General features: G+C 43.0%; 1 protein-coding gene across 6 annotated transcripts in view; it reads right to left on the reverse strand.

Annotated features, from left to right (window-relative positions):
• DIS3L2 (DIS3 like 3'-5' exoribonuclease 2) overlaps positions 1 to 23,806 on the reverse strand; it is a 349,588-nt gene that overhangs the window by 105,336 nt on the left and 220,446 nt on the right. The window lies entirely within an intron of this gene.

A 23,806-nucleotide genomic window follows, 5' to 3' on the forward strand; every position in this document is an offset into this window, starting at 1 on the left:
ACTGTGGCCTGGACTCTTCTCAGCCATGGACCTGGTGATAGCACTCCTTAGCCTGGAAGCCACATCCTCCCTTGGTGTCCCCCAACCTCGTCAGCCTTCCACCTTCCCCTTTCACATCTCTGCACGCAGCTGTCATGGGACACCTCTTTCCATTCCCAGAACAGACCTTATCTCATCCCACTGAGATGTTTGCTTGGCTCATGTTTTTTTCTTCTTATGTTTGGGATCATCTCAACAGGACCTGCCTATCAAATTCCTTCTTATCTTTTAAGGATCAATTCAAAGAGAATTTTAGAACAAGAGGAGATTCTCTGCCTCCTGTTTCTTCTACCTGCCATGGTCAAAGCACCTAATCTATCAATGAAGATGATTACCATTGTCTTTTCTTCAGAGCACTCATCTCTGCCAGACACCACAGCATATCTTTACTGGCTTACATATGTACTGTCTGCCTCTCTTCCTACAATGTAAGCTCCAACAAAGCAGAATCTTCTGTGTAAAGTTCACTGGTCTCAGCCCAGTACCTAGAAGAATGCCTGACAAATAGTGAGCACTCAGTAAATACCTGTTGAGTGAATGAATCAATCAATAGCTGGTTTGTTTGCCTGTTGTCTTGTCTTTTCTGATAAAAGACCCTTGTAAACTGCTCTGTCCCTTCCTGGTGGGGCTGTTTTTCAGCAGGTCCTGCCTACCAGTTCTACCAGAGAGACGGGCAGATGATGTAGGCTGGTGGAATCACTTAAAAATGTGGTTGAGTGGATGGTTAGGTTGAACATCCCATGAATCATCTCTCACATGCACCATATGTGACTATACACACTTACATACATATATGAAAATGGACAGAATCCAAAAAAGATTACACATGTAAAATAAGGGTGTAGTATGACGAGTACATCATGGGCAGACAGGCACACTGATATCAACACAAAGGCGAATTTGCTTACATTTAAATATATGCTTGGGGTGCCTGGGTGGCTCAGTTGGTTGAGCATCTGACTCTTGGTTGCAGCTTGGGTCATGATCTTGTCATGAGATGGAGACCTACATTGGGCTCTGCACTGAGCACATGGAGTCTGCTTCAGAATCTTCCCCTTTCTCTCCCTCTTCCTCCCCCCTGCTCCTCCCTCACCCCTGCTTGCTTACACATGCTTTCCCTCTCTCTTTAAAATAAATACATAAAATCTTTAAATATATGCTTGATGTAATTCCACTACACCTTATGCTTGTTTATAGTGACTTCAGGAAAGAGGATTTCTCTTTTGGGACCCCAGACAGTAAGGACCATCATAGGTCTGGAGCTGCCAAGGAAACATCTATGCCACATAATCATGCCAATATAGAAAATAAAGAGTCTAGGAAATAAAGGGAGAGTCATGATGGCCTCATTTGAACTCTAAGATCCAGCTGAATGTGAAATTAGTCTACCTATTGACTTGGCAGTTCATGAATCAATCAGTTCCCTTTCAGTTATGACTCACAGGAAGAGTCCTGACTGATACCCAAGTTGATTCAGAAGAGCTTCCGAGCACATCACTACTTGCTTCTGGCTGCCTAGATAATCAACCTGAAAGTGTCACACATTTTATCTGCAGATTTTTGAAGCAATTTATTATCCCCCTATTTCTTCTTCTCTGGGGGACCACTCTTCCTTCAGTTTTTTTCAAATGGAAAATTGTTTAAGCATGGGGTAGTTAAAAGAAGGGGCTCAGGGACAGAACAGAACTTAAGATTCCCCATTCCTCATCTGTCTCACACTCGAGGACCACCCTCCTACAGGGCGTTCATTGGGTTTTTCTGCCTAGTATTGTAATGTTAACACATTGGGGAACTGAAGTCCATCTAGGAGATCTTGGCTGCAGTGGGATAATATTAAAGACCTACTTCCCACAGAGAAGAGGGCCATCTGGAAAGCAAAGAGAAAGGAGTGTGGCTCAGAGGTCAGCGGCCTTACTCTAAGAGCCACACAGCTGTGCTGTTGGGTCACTGGGAGCAAGGACACCTGCCCTGCAATGATCGAGGAACTCAACCCTAAGAGAATGTGGCCAAGAGCCTCAGACGGCTCAACTTCCAATTTTGATATTACAAGTATCTAAAACCAACACTTGGGGAAGGTAAAATAAAGTGTCTTCTTTTGAAGTCAGAATTATAATATATTGGCCTAACAGGTAAATATTGACCAAGGGAAAGGAGAGGATTATTACATCATGATATAAACCATAATTTTAAATTCAGTCTGTGTGTTGTTACTACACATGAACTTTCTGTCCTTAGTCAAAATTGACAAACTGACAAAGAGTTCATTACGGGAGATAAAACATGAAGAAGGCCAATCAAAACATATTTCAGAGGCTTAAATTTCACTCAGAATTCCCAGCAGAGCCTCTAAGACCAGCAAAGAGAAGCTCTCTTATTCTCTCCTTTGGACCCTTTTTTTGGTGTGGAAACCCTAAGTAAATATTTTACTACATGTATTTACATAATGTGAACTTGCAGAGCTCTTGAGGCAGTGGCACTGAAGGTTTTATTCTATGAAAGAGAAAATATAAATCCAAACGTTCTGTAGTATCTGCTGCCAAGACATTTAGGATCGATTTGATGTTTAAAAAAAAAAAAAATTGTCTTCCATATAAAAGAATTCTTTAAAACAGTTTTTTTTATGTGAAAAAGTTCTCACCTACAGGTTAAGGTAACCCCAGAAAGTTCTTGAAGAGCCGGGGAAGCAGAGCCCCTGGGGCTGGCCATGTCTGGCTTGCCTTGCTCAGTGCCCACAAACTTAAATGAATACAAATGCTCCTTGGAATGAACCTGAGAGGACATGAGAGCTGCTTCATCCAATTAAAACACAAATGGAACTGAAAGCAGCGGCTTAAAAACCACCTTGTCTCAGCCAGCCTCCCAGCCAGTTCAGGCACTTTCCAGCGGTGTCCCTGCCTGGTGGCCGCTGACATAACCCTCGGGTGGGGCGTTGACTACTGAAGCCACTTGCTCTACATCTTGCCACTTCAGTGACAACAGGTGAAAGTGCTCTGGCACCAGGATCAGCTTATGAACACAGTGCTGACAACGATCATAAGGTGATCAGAAGGACAGCAGTAGTGGCTGCTTAAGGTCTCCTCCAAGCCAAGGGTTCCACATACATTAATATAATTTTGACACAGGCACACAAACTGAATTTCACAGATGAATCATCTGAGGCTCACAGAGGTTCCGAGTCACTCATCCAAGGTTACCTGCCTGGTAAGTAATCACCCCCGGATTCAAAACCAGGTCAGATTCAGAGTCTCTGCTCCTCTTCTTACCTTCCCCTCCCCTAGACTCCAAGATGATACAACTCAATTGTTCATCTCAGGAGCCGCAGCTCAAAATCTCTCCCTATCTCTAGGAGATTCAACAGAAGCCATTCACGGTCAGGGACTTAGAAATCCCATTGGTGACTTTCACCAGCCTTGTTCCCAGCCACCTCCCTGTCCCTGGGTCTCTCTGGGCTCCTGCTGACACTCCCCTTCGCTGCTTGCAGCCTGGCTGGACAACAACTACTAAGTCCTCGACTGCAGGTCAACTTCACCATGAGTCCTGAGGATCCAGCTACTCCCATGTGTCCTCCTCAGCTTGCGGCAGAATGACTCTCCCTCAGTACCCGAAGGGGCTGCACCTCATACAGCCAGGGACTGTGCTACCCCTCTGTGGACCAAGCCAAGGCCTTCCAGACTTGGGTCACTGCTAAGACCAGACAGTGGTGACAGGGGCTCTTCTTGACCAGGACATTGCTTTTGATCCAGAACATCAGGGAATAATGCTGCAAATGTACCTCACCAGCAAAAAATAGCTGCTTTTGTCTGCCTCACTAATGACCATTGTGTTGCTAAATCCAGGCCTGACTTGGCCTGACCTTACAGGGCATCTGAGATCTAATGATTTCTCCCTCCTTGACACATGCTTCCATGGCTTGAGCATGTCTAGCAGTGTGACTGACTACTCCTTCTCAGGCTCCTCTTCCTCTCCTGTCCCTTATACGTTGGCATGTCTCCTAGTCCTGCCCTGGGCTGCCTTCTCTGGTCATCCTATTCTCTCCCTGGACTGTCTCATCTACTCTCAGGAGTTCAAACATCATCTCTGTGCTTTGGTCTCCTTATTCTGTGCCAGCCACCTAGACTTCTTAGAGCTCCAGAATGACATGCCACTCAGCTGTTCCACGGACATCTCACACTCACACCTCTGAAAGTCCCTACCTGCAGCCAAACCATGTCTCTTCCTGCGCTCTCCATCCCAGGAGGTGGGATCACCTCCCCTAAATCAAAAGGGGCACCGTCACTACTTGAACCTAAGAGAAACTAGGCCTGTCTCTGCCTGTGTCAACCAATCACTCTGAACTCTATCTCCCAAATCTGCTGGTCTCTCTTCTTCCCACCATCCCCACTGTGGCCAAGGCCACCATTGTTTCTTTGAAGGAAGATCTAAAAACCGCCTTGTTGTACTCCCTGACATTTCTCAAGCCCATTTTCCACACTGAAGATAATGCTCCTTCTAAAATACAAACCTCCCTGTCACCCTGTTTCTCTTCCTGATGACTCCTGCTGGTCCCGCAGACCATTGCATCAAGCCCACTCCCCCTGGCAGGCTTCCCCTAATGACCTAGACAGGGTCCATTCACTCCTCTAGGTTTTCCCACAGCATCTTACACTGTGCCCCTCACCAGGGCTCAATACCACTTACTCGAAGTAGGTCATGAGGTATCTCCCCCACCCTCTGTCACCAGCACAAAAGGCAGAGAAAGGGCCCAGCACATAGTCAGTGTCTGATGTCTGCTGAACAAATCAGAAAATAACCAACATATAGGTAGACTCATTGCCACTCTGGGCTGAAAGGGGTTGTAAACCCTGCCTGGTCTAACTGTGCAGACTCCTCCCCATCCCAGGTCTTTCCAGAGTGAGACCAATCTATGCTTGCACACCTCAGGTGACTCAGAAATCACTACTTCTCAGCATAGTCCAGTCCATCCTCAGATAGCAATGACAAAAATTTCTCCCATTTCAAAGCCAAGATATGTCTTCCTACGGCTTTCACTTTTTGGCTCACTTCTACCCACGGGGCTGCCCAGAACAAACCCCACTCCTGAGGATAGATAGCAATGTGGCTAGGAGATATAAGTGCAGTGGCAGATCTCTCCCAGCAGGGCTGGGCTCTGCTTTGGGATTGGCAACAGCATTGACATATTTAGATAACATGTGGCCCCCTGGATCTTCTTCTCTCCTTCAGGCCCAATTACCATATGACTTGGCTTTGAGTCACCTAATAATCCTCAACATCCTCCCCCAAACATGTTCCTAATAACCACCTTCATTCATTCAATTAGCCATTCAACAGATATTATTATGTTCCTACTACATGGCAGGTACTTTCTAGGCTACTAGGAACATACAAGTAGATAAAATCGACAGGGTCCCTTCTCTTGTGGGGTGTGCATTCTAGTGAGGAGAGAAAGACAACAAGCAAACAAATAAATGGTTAAGATTACTCAAGGCAGTGAAAAGGACTCTGAAGGAAATAAAACAGGCTGAGGTGATGAGAATGCCTGGGCCCCTTTTAGATTTAGTTAAGAAAGGTCTTTCTGAGGAAATAAATGGAGGCCTGTATGTCTAAAAAGGACATCACATAATGGCACAGGGGAGCACATCGAGGCAGAACAACCAGAACAAAGGGTCAGAGGTGGGAGCAAGTTGGCTGCATGGAAGGTATAAAAAGAAGAGGAGATCTGGAACCCAGGAGGCTAGTGAGGTAGATTGGGGCCCTGATGAGAGATGCCCTGCTGGGCCAAGATGAGCCATTTAGATTTCATTTCAAGTGCAGCAGGAAACCACTAGAGAGTTTTAAGCAGAGAAGCAAATATAGCACCTTCACTTTCTCATTTTATCACTTCTTCATTCTGCATATTGTGCTTCTGCAAATGCGGTCTCAGGTGGTACTGGACTGAAAAGGAGTCAGGAAGAACACAATCTCTTAGGAATGATGCTGCCAGGCAAACAAATTCAACCAACCCTTCTGGGAAGCAATATGTTTGGTAAACAGATGTAGATGATGAAAAGAAGCTAATCTACAAGATGCAGTGATAGACACCACAGACACTGGACTTCCCATCTCACAGACTGGCCTCCAACTGGCCTATGTGATGGGAAAATGATTCTCTTGCTTGGGTCACTCTCTTGACCCTGTGGTTATTAGTCTTTCCAACAACACAAGGCTTAACAGAGATAGAAAGCTGTGTTCTGAAAGCTTGAGAAGGGGAGTCCAATGGGGAGAATGGGGGGGGGGGGTGGCAGGGAAGGATAGGGAGGGGCCAGCAGCCTTCTGCTGTCAAGACTTCCCCAGCAGTGATGGGCCTCCTTCAGGGCCGCACATCCAGTCAGAATGCGGGTCCCGACCTTAGCTTGGCCCCTTGCATTTTAGAGACAGATTCACAGCTGAGGAACAACTGGGCTTGGATCACCTTGTAGCCACACGATAAACTCCATCTTTTATTGGGGTAAGCAAACTCCCCCTTACTTTGATGGAAACACTGATTGGGTAAGAGAGACAACTCAAACTCTGACGTCTTCCAGTTCTGTGTGGTATTCAGTTATGTAATGAAACACAAAAGCTGACCACTGTACAGCAAGCCATGGCAGTACTCCATGGCCATGACGTGGCAATGGTTTGAAGACATTTCATAAACTTGAAAGGAGTAAAAGTGAAAAAATTCTAGGACAAGTATATCTGAATGCAATGTAAGGTACCCGCATATGAAGAGGAGTTGTACAAGAGGATTTCTCAGACCCTCCTGAAGGCCAGGATTCGAAGGGTCTGTACATTGTCTCTTTTAATTTTCCTTTTGCCTCTAGCAAAGGGTTAATGAGGACCTTTAGCTGCAAACTCCTTAACTGGTGAGGTCACCTTCTGGAACTAAGCAGCTTAGAGAACCTTTTTCCTTCATTATTACAAAGGGCTCTATCAATCTGCAAGTACTCAACTAAACTGCCCACACAGCAATTTTTGTCATGTTCAATCTAATTCTCAGGAATCTAAGTTTAAATTTATATGAACAGCATGGAAGAGGAACACCCAGGTAGTAAATTCCACTCTTCCCCTTCCAAATGATTTGAGCAATGGCCTCCTTCATTAACAGGAAAGAGAATGAGGAGCTGAACATGTGAGGCTGGCACAACCAACGTCTGGGAATTTCCAGGCATTTCAGAAGTGAGTGGGGAAAGCCCAGGTCAGCTGGTCAGGCCTGGGACAGAGCACAGGCTCGTGCAAAGCTCTGAGTGCAGGAGGGCAGGCATTTGGTCTTTTCCTCAACACTGAGAGAGAGTGAAGTCAGAGGGACCATGAAGGACCCTGGGAAGTAATTTCAAAGATAGGAGGTCCAAATAGTTACGGGTGGAAGTGGGGGTGGTAGACGGGGGTGTGGGTGGGGTGTGAATGGGGTGAACTGGTCATAGTTTCAAGGTTGCCAGGGCTGGGTGATGGGAACAAGGAGTTTCATTATACTATTCTGTCTACTTCTGTGCATGTTCGAAATTCTCTATCCAAAAATTAAAAAAAAAAAAAAATTTGCAGGAGCTGAAGCCAAGAAAAGAAAAAAGTTTAAAAGGGAAAAATCCAGTTAAGTAAAACTAGTTATGAGTTTTGAAAGAAGGACAAGCCAATAGAGGCAGGAGAGGGTTACTGCTTGAACAAAATTAAAATGTCCCCAGTGATGATTTCTGGAGGCCAAGGATATGGGGACTGTTCCTTTTTACGTTATACACATTTGTAATGTTTCCAGCTTTCAAAGGCTGGAAAAGAAATAAAGATTAAAAAGTACAAAATAAAAAAATGCAAACCTGGCTTTAAAAAAATGGCTGCAAAGAAATATATCAAGATGGTGATGGTTTTCTCTAAGTGGTAGGATTATGAATTTTTATTTTTGTTTGTATGTAAATATTAATATTTCCATCATAAATGGATGGCTTAAAGGTCTTTCTTTCCTTCTTTCTTCCCTCCCTCCCCTCTTTCTTTCCTTCTTTCCTTTTTTCCCCCCTCTTTCTTTCAAATAAAAACATACCAACACCACACTATGTCCTTGCTTTGCCACCTCCTAATCCTGGATGCCCCACCACACAGCAAGAGAAGGCACCACTGGCTGGCCTGGGCAGGGGGCAGCGAGTGGTAGCAGCTCATCTGACAGGTCTCCTGGCGGGCAAGGGTGAAGAAAGCACTTTACAGGCCAGTTCTATTAGAGGTGAGCTCAGTAAATGAGGCAGCACGAGCAGGCATGTTCCTTCTACATAAGAAACAACTATTTTCATGCCAAAAATGTGACTCCAGTTCACGGCAGCCTGTGGCTTTTGTCATCACTTTACAGGTCCAGCGTGTGTGGCTAGCCCAGGGAACCTACCCTTCCTCCTGCCTGTGGTGTACAGGGAACGCATGCACGATCCCAGCAGACCATTGCCCACAGACACAGGTTTGAACACCAGATTTCAGCAGATTTTCACACCCATTTATGAATTTTTCTATTTTAGAAAAGCCTCTCTACAAAACATAATTACTGGTTTCTAATAGACAGATTTAAAAGAGGGGTACCATTTTCGACAAGTATTTAAGAAATCTAATAAGCATCTCTGTGAATTTAAACGCCTGTTCACTAGATGCAACTGCTCCCAACAACTCTTAACCTGATCCCAGCCTTCCTTTCAGCTAGAATCAAAGCAGCTTTCATAGTCCCCTTGAATTTGGAGAGGCAATACCTTTCAAATTATGTCCTGTGACAAAACCCCTTAAGGGCTTTTCTCACATTCTGGAGAAGCTGTTTTAGTTTCTGATTATTTTTTTGCCATACCAAATTCATCTTTTTTGGATCTAATTACTCAGTTTCACTAATTAATTTCTTTTTCATGAAGGAGAAACAGTTTTCTGCTTCTCTAAGTTAACAAGAAATGATACTGTCACATATGCATGCTTATGAGCTGATGATAGGAGCTCACCCTTACTGGCCGTCCCCCAACAAGAGCACACTAACTGCTTACTTCCTTGTTTACATTAATTCATTTAATCCTCACAATGCTGTGAGACGGATCTCTTCCTACAGATGAGGAAATAGACCTAGGGCAGGCAGACAGCTTGCATCAAGGTCTGGCTCCCAAGCCTAAGCCCTTGATTACCACTTTATGGGATTTGCGCCTTAATATCAGGTACCTGACTAATTTGTAATTGCTTCTTTCTTAACCCCTATAATGCTACAAGCGCTCTTACTGTACCAGTTTGTAAAGGATCATACATTTACTTTGCAGGACACACACTTTAAGACAAATAGGTAGAAGAGAGTATGATTTTAAACACAGCCAAAATTGACTCCTTTATAAGGACAGTAAATATTCACTGAAATTGAAAACCTACAGGGATCCCTGGGTGGCGCAGCGGTTTGGCGCCTGCCTTTGGCCCAGGGCGCGATCCTGGAGACCCGGGATCGAATCCCACATCGGGCTCCCGGTGCATGGAGCCCGCTTCTCCCTCTGCCTGTGTCTCTGCCTCTCTCTCTCTCTGTGACTATCATAAATAAATAAAAAATTAAAAAAAAAAAAAAAAAGAAAACCTACAACCAGTGGTCACTTTCTATTTATGAATATCCATATATCAATATCAGTTTTAATTTAGTTTTCATATAAAGTATTTTGAATTGTTAAATTTTTTGGTAACTAGATGCCAATGCTTTAATTATTAATCCTTTATGGTTTTAACACTTCTGGATGGAAATCCTCTATAAGTGTATTACATATTTCCTTTTCTTAATAGCAGAATATAATTCACTATTAATATATTAAGGTCCTTATGCTGAATATTTCTTTTATACTTTCCAATAGATGCTGGTGTGGTTGAGTAGGGCACAGTGTCCAGTTCCTAGGATGTACTCTCAAATTTACTTGTCACTTGTGTCACCAAAATGGAATTAACATTGTTCAGATGCAAAACCTCCTGGTTAATTGTAATCACAGTTATCACTGATTGGACCTGGCACATAAAATATTCAAATACTTCTTAATTAAATGAATCTACTGCACAAAATTTCTATGGGGTAGGTACTATTAATTTTAGTGTTTTATAGGTCAAGACATTCAGGCTCAGAGAGGTTAGAGGACTTGCCTGATGGGGGAAGCCTGCATTAGAATACCGTTGGACTCTACTATCAATGTTCCTATCACACCACAGGGCCACAAGGTCCCACCATTTCCTGAGGGGTTTTAGTCATCCCTTGACAAGCAGCCCCCTTGACTTCTTGTTTCTTAGCAGCTCTAATGAGATCGAATGCACATACTATACCATTCACTCATGCAAAGTGTACAGTTTTAATACATGCACAGTTGTGCCACCATCAGCACCATCAACACTAACATTAAAACATTGTGTTACCCCTAAAAGGAGCTGCATACCTGTTTTCAGCCACTTCCTATCTCTCTTCAACCTTCCCAGCCTCAGGCCACCACTAATCTACTCTGTCTCTATAGATGTGCTTCTTTTGGACATCTCATATACATGGAATGGTACAGTATGTGGTCTTTTGTGATTGTCTTCCTTTACCTAACAATGTTTCCAGTCAGTCCTTTATTTCTTTTTATGATTGAATAATGTTTTATGATTGAATAATGATTGAGATGGTAATACTGCATTTCTTTAACTATTCTTGAGTTGACAGACATTGGGGTTGTTTCTACTTTTTATGCCCCTTCACTTCCTAAAATAAACTTTTTTTTTTAAAGATTTGTTTTAAGTAATGTCTACACCCAATGTGAAGCTTGAACTCACACCCTAACATCAAGAGTCACATGCTCTCCTGAGTGAGCCAGCCAGGAGCCCCCCAAAAGAAAAAAGGTATAAAATACAAAGTATACAATCCACAAGTATGAATTTTTACAAAGTGAATACACTTAGGTAATCACTCCCTAGTTCAAGATATAGAATATAACCAAAAGTCCAGAAGCTTCTTTTGTGCTTTCCACTCAGTCTTTCTACCCACCAAAGATAACTGCTTTTCTGACCTCTGCAATCTACAATCATTGATCAGAGTTGCATTTACACAAATGGATTCGTTCAGTAGGTATATTGTGCGTGGGGGGATATCCGCCTTCTTTTGCTCAACGTGTTTGAGACTCATCCATGTTGAGTTTTAAATCTGGTCTGTACCACCACTGTTCCATACTCCATTGTAAGACTACACCACAATTTATCAATTTTACTGTTGATAGATACTTGGGTTGTTTTCAATGTTTTGGTATCATGAATCACACTTCCAGGAATACTCTTGTCCATATGTACTCATTTCTGTTGCCTATATATCTAAGAATGAAACTGCTAGGCCACAAGTGTGGATCTATTCAGTTCGATTACATGCTGTACAACCGTTTTTCCAACGTGGTCGTCCTAAACTGCACTACTACTCTGTGTACAAGAGTTCTCATTGCTTTACACCTCCACTAACAATTGGTATTATCAGCTTTCAAAAATCTTTAGCTATTCTGGTAGGAACATAGTAGTAACTCACTGTGGTTTTGATTTCCATTTTCCCTGTGGACTAATGATATTAAGAACTTTTCCTATGTTTCTGACTACCAGCTATCTATTTTAGAAAGTGCCTATTCAACTCTTTACATATTCTCAATACATATTCTCATATTGCTTCTATAGATCATTACAAATGCCTTCTCCTCTGAGGCTTGCCTTTTCATTATTTTGATGGTGTCTTTTGATAAACGGAAGTTCTTAAATTTAATGAAAGTCAACTTATCACTTTCTTCCTTGAAGGTGAATGCCTTCTGTGTCCCACTGCAGTAATCTTTGCCTATCTCAAGGTCATGAGGCTATTCTTCTATATTATCTTCTAGAGTGTATGTTTTACCTTTCCAGCTTAGATCTATGAGCCACGTGGAGTTGACTTTTATAGAAGATGTGAAGGAGGAATCAAATTTCATTTTTCCCCATATGGATACACAGTTGATCTAGAATTTTTTTCTCTACTACACTGAGAAATACTGTGTTGTAGAGACACTATGACACCTTTGTTGAAAACCAGGTGATCATATATATGGGTCTGTTTCTGGACTTTCAATTCTATTTCCACCTTCACTTCTGAATAGCAACTGAATATTTATTATCTCAACATCACCTCACTAGAATTCCAGCTCAATCTAACATACCTCAATATAATCTTTCCATTTTATATTAATAATAATTTTCACTGAACACTTACTTTTTGTCTGGTGTGGTTTTAAATGCCAGGGATTGATCTCATTTAATCTTCCCAGCAATTTTAAGTTAGGTATTATTATCCCCATCTTATAGACTGGGAAATGTGAGGCATGGACAGGTTAATTCTTTCCTTTGGAATATGGACTGTATCTCTTCCCATCTACTTTTGTGGAGAAGCATCAGTAAGTAGCACAAGCAACTTTAGGCAGTTACTGCTAATATCTTTAAAGTGAAGTTGTGTTTTTGCAACAACAGGCATAAGAGGAGCTTTGTTCCTTTAGCTTTTCATTCACTCAGAATTTTGAAACTAGAAGACACCCAAAAAACTGTCTAGTCCAAGCACCCATATAGCCGAAGAAGGAGAACCTCAGAGGAACCACAGACATGCCCAAACTTACATGATGCAGTTGAGGCAAAGATAAGACAAGAACCCAACTCTCCTGCTCCCATCCCAGTGCTCTCTCTGGTATACCGCAACTGCCTCTCATCATGCAATGAATGTGTTGGATCACTGAGACTCCTGAGCTGGCTTCCAAGTTTACCTTGGTGCCAGATACTTGAGGATGCCTGACTGGTGGGTGCCAGATTATCTTGGCTTTAATGAGCAAGGAAACTGGAACCAATCAGCAGAGCTGGAAGCAGATGAACAGGCCACAGTCCAAATTTGGTTTAACAAGGTGCACTGAGACATCCATGAAAAAAGAGAATTTCCGAAGCCCAGACCCCACAGAAATCAGGCTAGCAAGATTTGAATGGAACATAGGAATAAGACTTAGAGGGGTGGAGCTGCCTCTCCACTTAATCTTTCCATTTAGATTCTGTGTCCTCAAAACAGGAACTCATTGGCAAGCATCCCAGAAGCCCACTTCCATGCCAGAGGCCTCGCATGACTATTCAGTTACTTGGATTTTTTGAGTCAAGGTATGATTCAGTAAAAAATGACCATACAACAAGGAGAGTTAAAATTGTTCACTCATCGATGCCCCAGATGAATGGAGAAGACGTGTACTTCCTTATGAGTCGACAGTTCTACAGAATTTTCCATTTTTCTTCCCAAGTTCATTATCTAGGGTCACATTATGAAAATAAGGTTTGTCTGAGACCAAGTACTTAGATTACCTGGAATCTGCCTGAGGTCAGAATGCCCTCTGACATAAGAGATTGCGAGAGGAAAAAAAAATCAGTGTTTCAAAACCAAGATTAGAAATGACTTCACATAGAAGAGGAGCATAGGACTAACAGCATTGAAAATACCAGGCATCATAAATATGTCAGAGACAAACCCAGAAACATATCGAAGTAGAAAGGTGCCCTGAAGTAGAATTTTTCTTTCCCAAAATCTGTGGAAGATTATCAGAGGTTCTCTTCTAGAACACAAGGAACAGATTTTAAACAGAGGTTTTTTGTTTTTTGTTTTATTTTGTTTTTTGGCTAAGTTAAATGTTGCACTTGGATCTTATTTTTAAGCCATACCTGCCATATGTTTCCAGCTGGTTGATTAAACTTTCCTAATGAAGTTGAGTTGCCTCTTCCTGTATAGTGTTCAACATTCAGGAAGGACTTCCCTTTGAAACATGGCACTTCAAGTCCAGCCCACTGAAGTGGATGAACCAGGTAGAAGCATAACCAATGAACTAAGAGAATGGGGCGAGGTGGGGGAGGGCAGAGAGGGGCAAGCCTGAGTCCAGGGGTTTAAATGAAATTTATATTCCAAAAGGCTAGAGAAGGCTGAAATAGGAAAACAACTGCAAGAGCAGCACCTAGAAAGCTGAGAAAGACAATTCAAGATGAGGAGGATGGCTGGAAGGAGTGGCCCAGTAGTAAGAGAGCAGACCTGTGCCAGGTTGCCTCCTAAGGGCCTTGGGAGAATATACAGGATTGATGTCTATGTGCATATATATCTGTCTGCTTGGGCACTCTTGTGAGGCAGGTCAGGGACAGAGCTTTGGCAGGTCAGTGATGGAGCTTTAACAGGCTCACACAGCAAAAGGCTGTGTTCTCTACATGGTGTTGGAAGAAAGACTCTGATGTAAAGCGTATTTCCCCACCTAATGACGTAAGTGACAATAGCCTAGGACCCCTGCCAATGGTGTGTATGTGTATGTGTTGTGAGGACATGGGGTATAAGGTGGGGCCCAGCCAGAGCTACAGATTGCTAGGCATGGTAAAATATCCTGTGCCAGGTTAGGAGTAGTGCAGAGCACAATGTGATGCAATGCTTTAAGTCATCTCAGGGCTGGGTGCTGTGTATGCAGCAGGAGGAACAGCAGATCAGGTCTCCCACCAGATGTCCTACTTTGGCTTCTGTAAGAATGCAGCAATTATACAGCCACCAGAGCGCACTGATAAAACAGTTCTCATGTTGGGGCTTGCAGAGCAAGGCATGGGCACATTCTTCCCTAAAGGGAATGAATGTCCTCAACGATACTCTTCATGGGAAGGGGCAAGTTGTCAGACAGGAAATGTAGAATGGAAAAAGTAAGTCCACGGCCTTTTTCTAGAACCTTTTAAGTCCAGACTTCGAAAGGCAGATGTTGAGGTGTGGGTACCTGGATGATGCTCATAGTGTGGAGGCAGGTCAGGACCTGGGTGGGCCTGGATCTGGGAGCAAGGGCAAAGCAAGCCACTTCCTGATGCTTTGTGTTACTCTCTGTCCATCTTCCCTGAGGTGTCCTCTAACTTTTAGGAAACTCCTATTGAAAAGTTATACTCTAGTTTCAGCTGTGCCTGAGGTACAACAAGCAAAGGATTATGGGGACCATACATGAACCAAAGCGGTAACAAGTCCTGCCAGCCCCTAGAGTCGGTGGGCAGTGAGAATGGTGATTAGGAAGAAGGAAATGGACATCCAAAGGGTGAGTATCCACGTGGTCCAGCTGTCTTCCCATTTGGGAATCCTTCTCTACTGCTAACCTTTGGAACTCTGGGTTTCTTTTACTAGAGAAGGCAGTTTCCTTTTTGCTGGTCTCTTGGTAGTACAGGCTTTCAAGCAATTCTTGGCTCTCTGGTCAGTATGAATACATTTCAAAGAGTTAGGAAGCTCCTGAAGGTGCTTGAAGGTGGAAGTAGTCAGGGTGGAAACCCTTAACTGCTATGTAAAGGAGCATTTTGTGTCCTGTCTGGAAGGTAAGTAAACGTGGCCATGAGAAGGTAGGTAACTCACTCATCCTTCAATCATTAATAGGAAGCATAATATCAGGTATATTCTGATTTATGCCATTCATCTGGCCATGGATCTAAGCAGGTACTTAAAATCTTCAAATATACTGTGTTTTTCTTTTTTTTTTTTTTTTAATTTTTATTTATTTATGATAGTCACAGAATGAGAGAGGCAGAGACACAGGCAGAGGGAGAAGCAGGCTCCATGCACCGGGAGCCTGATGTGGGATTCGATCCTGGGTCTCCAGGATCGCGCCCTGGGCCAAAGGCAGGCGCTAAACCGCTGCGCCACCCAGGGATCCCTATACTGTGTTTTTCTTAAGTTAAAAATGTTTCTGGGATGCCTGGGTGGCTCAGTGGTTGAGTACCTGCCTTTGGCTCAGATCATGATCTTGGGGTCCTGGGATCAAGTTCCACATCAGGGTCCCCACAGGGAGTCTGCTTCTCCATCTGCCTATGTCTCTGCCTCTCTCTGTGTCTCTCTCGTGAATGAATGAATGAATGAATGAATGAATAAATAAATAATCTTTAAAAAATGTTTCTGCACTTATTTCTTATTTAATTGTACAGTGATCCAAGAAATGGTGTGTGTGATACCAATGACTTTAAAAACATGTTTAATTGCTTAACGCAAAGCCATTTATGTTTTCTGTCTGTTGAGAACAATCTCAATCTTTATCCATGGGTACAGTGTTCTACATACGGTTATGAGAGCACCCCTGTTAATTGGGCTATTCACATTTTCTACAGTTTCAGTGAACTTCTAGTCTGTTTGAACCATCATTTCCTGGGAAAGGCCTATTACATTAACCTAGTGTGAAGATGGATTTATCAACTTCTTCTTGTATCTGTGTCAACTATTATTTTATATATTTTGAAGCTATATTATTTCATCATATATATTCAGACATTTTCCCAATGAAGCAACCCTTCTAATAATCATTTAGTGACTCTCTTTACATTTAGTAATGTAGTCTATCTTAAAGTTGGTTTAACAAAAATTAACAAAAAATACACTAGCTTTCTTTTGCTTAGTACATGACTGCTATAGCTTTTCTTCTTACAGATCTATTTTTTTTTTAAATTTATTTATGATAGTCACAGAGAGAGAGAGAGAAAGAGGCAGAGACACAGGCGGAGGGAGAAGCAGGCTCCATGCACCAGGAGCCTGATGTGGGATTCGATCCCGGGTCTCCAGGATCGCGCCCTGGGCCAAAGGCAGGCGCCAAACCGCTGCGCCACCCAGGGATCCCCAGATCTATCTATTTAATCTTTATCTATTTAATCTTTGTGTCTTCGTGTTCATTTTTCCAGTCTAACAGTCTTTGCTTTTTAACTATAGAGTGAAATTTGATGTGCTTATTAATTTGGCACCTTTTTATCTGCTTTTTATTTGTCCTGCTTCTATATTTTTCTTTTGTCAGGTGTTCTTTTAGACTGAAGTGTTTTTGTTTTTCTCAGTCCTTTCTCAACTAGTTTGGAAGTTATTTACAGTATTTCTACTATTATTTAAAAGATATTTGAAATGTTTATGGAACATGAACACTATAAATACAGTATATATGATATGAAATATAAAATGCAGAAATTATTAAAAAGCATATGTTTATATGTTCAAAATTCTGTTCCAAAGTTAAAACCTACATGCCAATTTTTTAAAAATATTAATGGTTTTTGGAAAAAGACCCTTGGCTTGATAATTAATAGCACTCTAATACTAGAAAAATGAAAATAAGATCTTATAGCCATGTTTGATATTTTGCCTTTTTTTTTTTTTTTTAAGATTTCCATTTGTGGCAGGGCCAAAATTAGAAATAGGAATTGTTCTTAGTCAAGTAAATGAATTATGGTTTTCACTATGACAAGCATGAAAGGCAGAATAGAGTTTGGTTATTTGTTTTGTGTATTTTTTTAGAGGGGTAGAGGGGGCTTCTATTGTTACATTTATAACAGGTAATTCTCATTTTTCATTCAGTACCTGAACCCACAGTGTATTTTTACATTGTAAGTCATCTTTATACCTTCCCCTTATCTCTCTCTCTCTTTTTTTAAAGATTTTATTTATTTATTCATGAGAGACATACAGAGAAAGAGAGAGGCAGAGACACAGGCAGAGGGAGAAGCAGGCTCCATGCAGAGAGCCCGACGTGGGACTTGATCCCAGGTCTCCAGGATCACACCCTGGGCTGAAGGCAGCGCTAAACTGCTGAGCCACCAGGGCTGCCCACCTTCCCCTTATCTCTAAACATTTGTGAAGCTAATAGTTATAGACTTTCCTTTTTTTAAAAGATTTATTTATTTATTTGAAAGAGAGAGAGAGAAAAAAATGTATTTGAGGGATGGGGAGGGAGAGGGGGAAAAACTCAAGTACACTTCCACTCTAATTGTGGAATCCGACATGGGGCTCCATCTCACGACCCTGGGATCATGACCTGGGCTGAAAGGCACTTAATTGACTGAGCCACCAGGTTCCCCTAGGCTCTCCTTTCCTAATACAAGCAACTAAAGCTATACATTTTCCTCGAAGTATTGCTGTAGCTGCACCCTTGCATGTTTCATGACTTTTATATATGCTGACATTTACTAGAAGTTTATCTTTGGCAAATCTTTAAGGCTTTGGTTTAGGGCCAATTCCTCCAGAAAGCATATGCTTATCATTCTACCTGGCTTATGGAAACATTGTCTACCTGGTGCCTCTTTAAGCAACTGGCTTAGGATTTTATGGACTATGTAGATAGTGTTAATTCAGACATCAGAAGATGCCATTAGGTTAGCTACTTTAGCACACACATCCTTCTTTGATCATCTGCTCTTGTTTTAGTCCTGATAAGAGGTAATAAGTGCCTAAATTATTACACACTCTGGTCAGCTTAGCCATACACTTTAAAAAGATACTTTATTTATTTATTTATTTATTTAGATTTTAGAGCGAGCAAACACAAGTAGGGGGAGCAAAAGGTGGAGAGGGACAACCAGACTCCCTGCTGAGCAGGAAGTCTAACTCAGGGCTTGAACCCAGGATCCTGGGATTGTGACCTGAGCCAAAGGGAGATGCTTAGTCAAATGAGCCACCCAAGTACCCCAAAGATGCATCATTTTAAAAGGTTTTAATGAAGGTTTTTCAGGCTATCCATTCTACAGTATTACCAAAAATGTGATATGCAAATATTGTATATATACACATGTATATTTTTCTGAAAAGAGAGTCTTGCTCTGAGATGCTTGAAGGCATGATGCTGAAGAGATTAAAATCACTGTCATATGTTCTGTTTCAGCCTTGTACAAACTAAAATAGCAGGTTTTATCTGATGTTTCACAGATCTCCAGGTAAGAGGAAATTCTGCAGATTAAGATCATTTAAAGTTGGGATACTTGGGTGGCTCAGTGGTTGAACATCTGCCTTCGGCTCAGGGTGTGATCCCGGGGTCCTGGGATTGAGTACGGCATCAGGCTCCCTGCATGGAGTCTGCTCTCCGTCTGCCTGTGTCTCTGTCTCTGCCTCTCTCTCTCTCTCTCTCTCTCTCTCTGTTTCTCTCATGAATAAATAAATAAAAATTTTTAAAAAATCATTTAAAGTTGATTTCATTCTCAAAATGTCACTTGATTTCTATGTTCTGGTATTACCTTCGAGTTGTCTCTATATACCAATGGATCCTCCAAACATTGAGAGTGAAATTAAAAACAAACTTATTTCCAATGTCTCAACATACTACTAAAACCTCACTGATCCAGCTTTCTATTTCTTCAAACTGACAGACAAGCATATTGCCACTGCAGATATACTTGGTTGTTAAAAGGCCCTTTCTTAACTAGCAAGCCTGTTTGCCAATTGAATTCAAGGAAAAAAATTCTGGCATTTGTATCACAAACTTTTTTCTGTTTGCTTGTTTACTATCATGTTAAAGTTCATTCAGGAAGTGAATTTTAGCAGGTCATGGAGTTTGGAAATAGCAAAGATACAGATAGGAGAATAATGGACAAAAATGACAAAATGATATCACGAAGCAAGTTGCTGTGGAAGCCTGCAGGTATGAAATGAGAGAGCAGAGCAGGCCATGAAAGAGATTCATGCAAGAGAAAATGGGGAAGTGAGCCTTAGATATGCCAACTCACAGAGCTAGAGGAACAAATGTCATGAACATAAGATAGAAGTCAGTGATCTCAGTCTCGCTGATACATGAAGAAATGGATTGAAAGACCTGATTGTGACAGGGGAAAGGTACACCTAATTCCAAAGAAACTGATTGTGACAGGGGAAAGGTACACCTAATTCCAAAGAAACAGACTCTTTTTCAGGAGACCTCATGGAGGAGGGTTATATGTCAGCATAGAAGCCTATAGGCAACCCACAAACCTAGGGCTGGATGTGTGCTGAAAATAAAAAAGGCAAGGCAAAAAAAAAACAGAAAAAGAAACACAGAAAGTATACAACTGGTTGCCTGGTTAGATGGACTAGACCAAATACAGGGAACCATGCATGATTCTCCAGATATGAAGATATCCAAGGAATGTCCTGCCCTTAGGAAGCAAACAGAAAGGGGAATTAAATAGGGAAACTCTGATGTTTATCGCTGCATTAAAGACAAGAAGAAGATGTGCTAGTAGGATAGGAACAATTCATTCTGCCAGGAAGAAAGAAAAGCTCTGCAGAGGTTTTATCTTGCTCTAGAAGTCTGATACAGAAGTAGGCAAGGAGGTCAGGCATACTAAGTAGAAGGCAAAGGGCAAGTGCAGCCTCAGAGGTGGGGTAGAGTGCTATGGTTGCCCAGAACCTGGAGCATGTGTGCATGCATATGCATATGCATGTGTGTTGGGAGGTGGGGAAGGTGGGAGAGGAGGCAGTGGGGACTAATCTTGAAGAACTTTGATAACAAAGCTCTACTAAAAATAGTAAGGACCATATCCATAGGTCAAAGAGATTTTCAAGCAAAAAAGCAATCTGATCTGCTTCTGTGTGTACATAATAGAAAAGATAACTGGGTAGGAAGGTGGAGGGTGGCCAGAGAGGAGGGGAGGAAGTTACTGAAAAGGCTATGACAACAGGGCTGAGAAGAAGAGGATCCAAATGTGATTCCAGGATCTCTTAGAATAAGAAACTTTGGTTGACTGAGTGGCAGGTGGATGCTTTAATAAAAGAAGGAGTCAGAGAAGAAACAGGTTCAGAGGGGAAGCAAGGTTCCAGCAGCCTTGTCCTGGTGCCTGCCAGGCTCTTTCTCCCAGCAAAATACCAAGTTTGGATCACTACAACTTCTCCCATACCCAGGAGTATGAAGATTACCGAAGAAAATCACCTGGCCTTGGTAGTATTACACCTCAGCACACCTGAAGAGCGTTCAGTAAAGCTCTGTGTGATGGGATTCCGGTCAGCTCCCTCCCCTTCCCTTTTTCCTGTTTCTCCTACAATCCCCCCAAGACCCTTCCCTGTCCCCTTGGCCCTCAGCAGGGCTTCCTTCCCCAATTAAAAGGGATCTTATCAGGTGTGGATACTCAGCAGCTGCACCTGGTCTGGCCTCTTGGTCTCGGAGGAAGAGGAGTTCACCCTCCATGCTTCAGCCTCACTTTGCACTTAACACTCTGAATCATTCTCACTTTCTTCTTTGAGACCCTGGAAAATATTCAATCCTCTCTTTCCTAGATTTTCAATTTCTCCTTCTCCAAAGTCTCTTATCTCCCAATGTAGAAACATTAAAAATCCTTCCATCTTAAAAGCAAAAGCAAAAAAAAAAAAAAAAAAAAAAGCCTCCTCTGACCCTGCCCTCTCTGCCTCTGGTACCTTTCACAGTCAAGCTTCCCAAAGAAAACGATCTCCATTTCTGTTTTCCACTCTGTTCTCCACCACCTGCTGCCTGGCTTCCCCTCCTGGAAGCCACTGACAGCAGTTTCACCGAGGTCACCAATGCTATCCCACTGCTAAGCCCAAAGACTTGGTTCTCTTCTACGTGGCCTTTATGACCCTCTGCCATTCACCCTGCTCCACTTACCTCCTCTCCCTTCTGTTTGGCCGCCAATCTCCACAACCTCATCCCAGGGGATGTCCTGTTGGACCTCCCTTCCAGGGGTCAGCCAGTCTTCCTCTGTGTCTGACTTCTCCTGGGCTGCCTGTCCTAGGCCCAGATCCCATCTCCAGCTCAACTCCTGTTCCTTGTCTCCTTGGTATTTCTAGCTGAATATCTCCCAGGGCCTCTAAACCCAACCTGTGCTGAGCTGAACTGTCTTTCCCCCCAAACCAGTTCCCCTCAATATTTCCTATTGAAGGGCATTACATTCTACCCAGTGTCCAAGACAGATGCTTACATGACATTCTAGATTCTTCTCTTAATTCCAGTATCAAAAGTTTATTAACTCATTCGTCCACTTGCTCAACAAACATTTGCATGTGTGCCAACTATGTAAAACACGGTGTTCTGGGCCCTGAGGGTTCAACAGCGAACAAAATGATGTCCTTGCTCTCATAAAGATGTCCATCCAATGGGGCAGACCCACAGAAGCGCCTTAAAGAAGATCAAGAAGACACTCGGAGGGATCCCTGAGTGGCGCAGCGGTTTGGCGCCTGCCTTTGGCCCAGGGCGTGATCCTGGAGACCCGGGATCAAATCCCACGTCGGGCTCCCGGTGCATGGAGCCTGCTTCTCTCTCTGCCTGTGTCTCTGCCTCTCTCTCTCTTTGCGTGACTATCATAAATAAATAAAAATTTAAAAAATATCCATATTAAAAAAAACTACATTTAAAAAAAAAAAAAAGAAGACACTCGGAGATGTAGAGAAGGCTGTGGTGACAGGGATGGTCAGGAAGGACCCCTCTGAGCTGATATCTGAGCAGAACCTAAGAGTGGGGAGGGAGCTAGAGAGGCGGGATCAGGACAGAGGCAAGGAAAGCAGAAGTGCTAAGGCAGGAGCAGCCTGGTATGTCTGAGGGACAAGACAGCAAGGAGGGCCAGAGGGAGTGAGCCAGAGAGGGACTGTGGGCCATGGTGCCGGAGAGGCAGAGTTAGTGGTGGGTCACAGTAAGGACCTGGATCTTTATCCTTCGTGCACAATGGGAACCTTGGAAGAAGTGAAGCAGGGGGATGGCCTGATGGGACGGGCATTTTGTAAGGACTGCCTTGACCTCAATATGTGGGAAGAAAAGGGCAGACGCAGGAGACCAGTTAAGAGGCTCGGGGAGCTGCCCGGACACCAAGTCCTGCCCCAATTTCCTTTCCTGGCTAATGCCTCCCTCCAGTTTTGGCTCCTCGGCCTCTGCCGCAGTTGGGCACTTGCCACCTCTTACCTAGACTATTTTAATGCCACTGCTCTAATCCAGCCTCCTCACTGCTGCCAGAGTGATCTCTCCAACCTGCAAGTTGGATCCTAACTCTCTCCTGCTTAAGACTCTTTGCTTACCATTACACTCAGGATATAACTCCTTCCCAGAGCCTGCAAGCCCCTGCCCCAGCTGCCTCATGGGCTCCCCCCATCCCACCAAGTTTCAGCCACGCTATATTTTTGGTTCTTTTCAGTACCAAAGTCTTTCTGCCTCAGGGATTCCACACACTCCACTCACTTAGCCTGAAATGTTCTTTCTCCACATTCTTCATCTGGCTCACCCCTGTTCATTCTCAAGTCTAGGTTAAAATGTTATCTGTCCCCCATCCCAGTCCCACATTTATACTATGGGTCATTCCCACATTTACTTATTCAATTTTACTTGATATTATTTTTTTTAAGATTTTATTATTTATTTGGAAGAGACAGTGAGAGAGAGAGTGAGAGAGAGAGAGATAGCACAAGCAGCGGGGAGGGGTAGAGAGAGAAGCATACTCCCTGCTGAGCAGGGAGCCCCATGTGAGATTGATCCCAGGACCCCGGGATAATGACCTGATCTGAAGGCAGATGGTTAACCGACTGAGCCACCCAGGAGCCCCAATTTCATTTGATATTAACCTGGAGAGGACAGGAAATTCATCAAGTGTTTTCTGCTAGGTATATCTAGCACAGAGCACAGAGCGTGGTCCTTGATCATATTTCTTGAATGAATAGATGCTGTTGTTCTCCGAGATAAAATACTACCTTCTCCATAAAATCTAAACTTCCCAGCAGGGCCTTTGAAGGAATTCATGGTTTCCCCCCTGCTTTGTCTACAACCACCAACCCTACTTGGACCTCACGCTCCTGGTATTCCAAGCACCTCTAAATCACCATGGGGCTTTGTATACACTCCTACCTCTTCCTAGAAAACCTTCCCCTCTTGAGTGCCTGCAAACACCGCAAAGATTCACCGAGCACATACCCTGGGCTTGGGCATCTGTGGCAGCGAATGGTGGGAAGACAGAAAATCGGTAAATCAACAGACAGAGATCGGTAAATCAACAGTGGATGATTGGTGAGGAAAGGAGGAGAAGGAGTGGG

This window comes from Vulpes lagopus, chromosome 8 (assembly GCF_018345385.1).
Source record: "Vulpes lagopus strain Blue_001 chromosome 8, ASM1834538v1, whole genome shotgun sequence".
NCBI lineage: Eukaryota > Metazoa > Chordata > Mammalia > Carnivora > Canidae > Vulpes > Vulpes lagopus.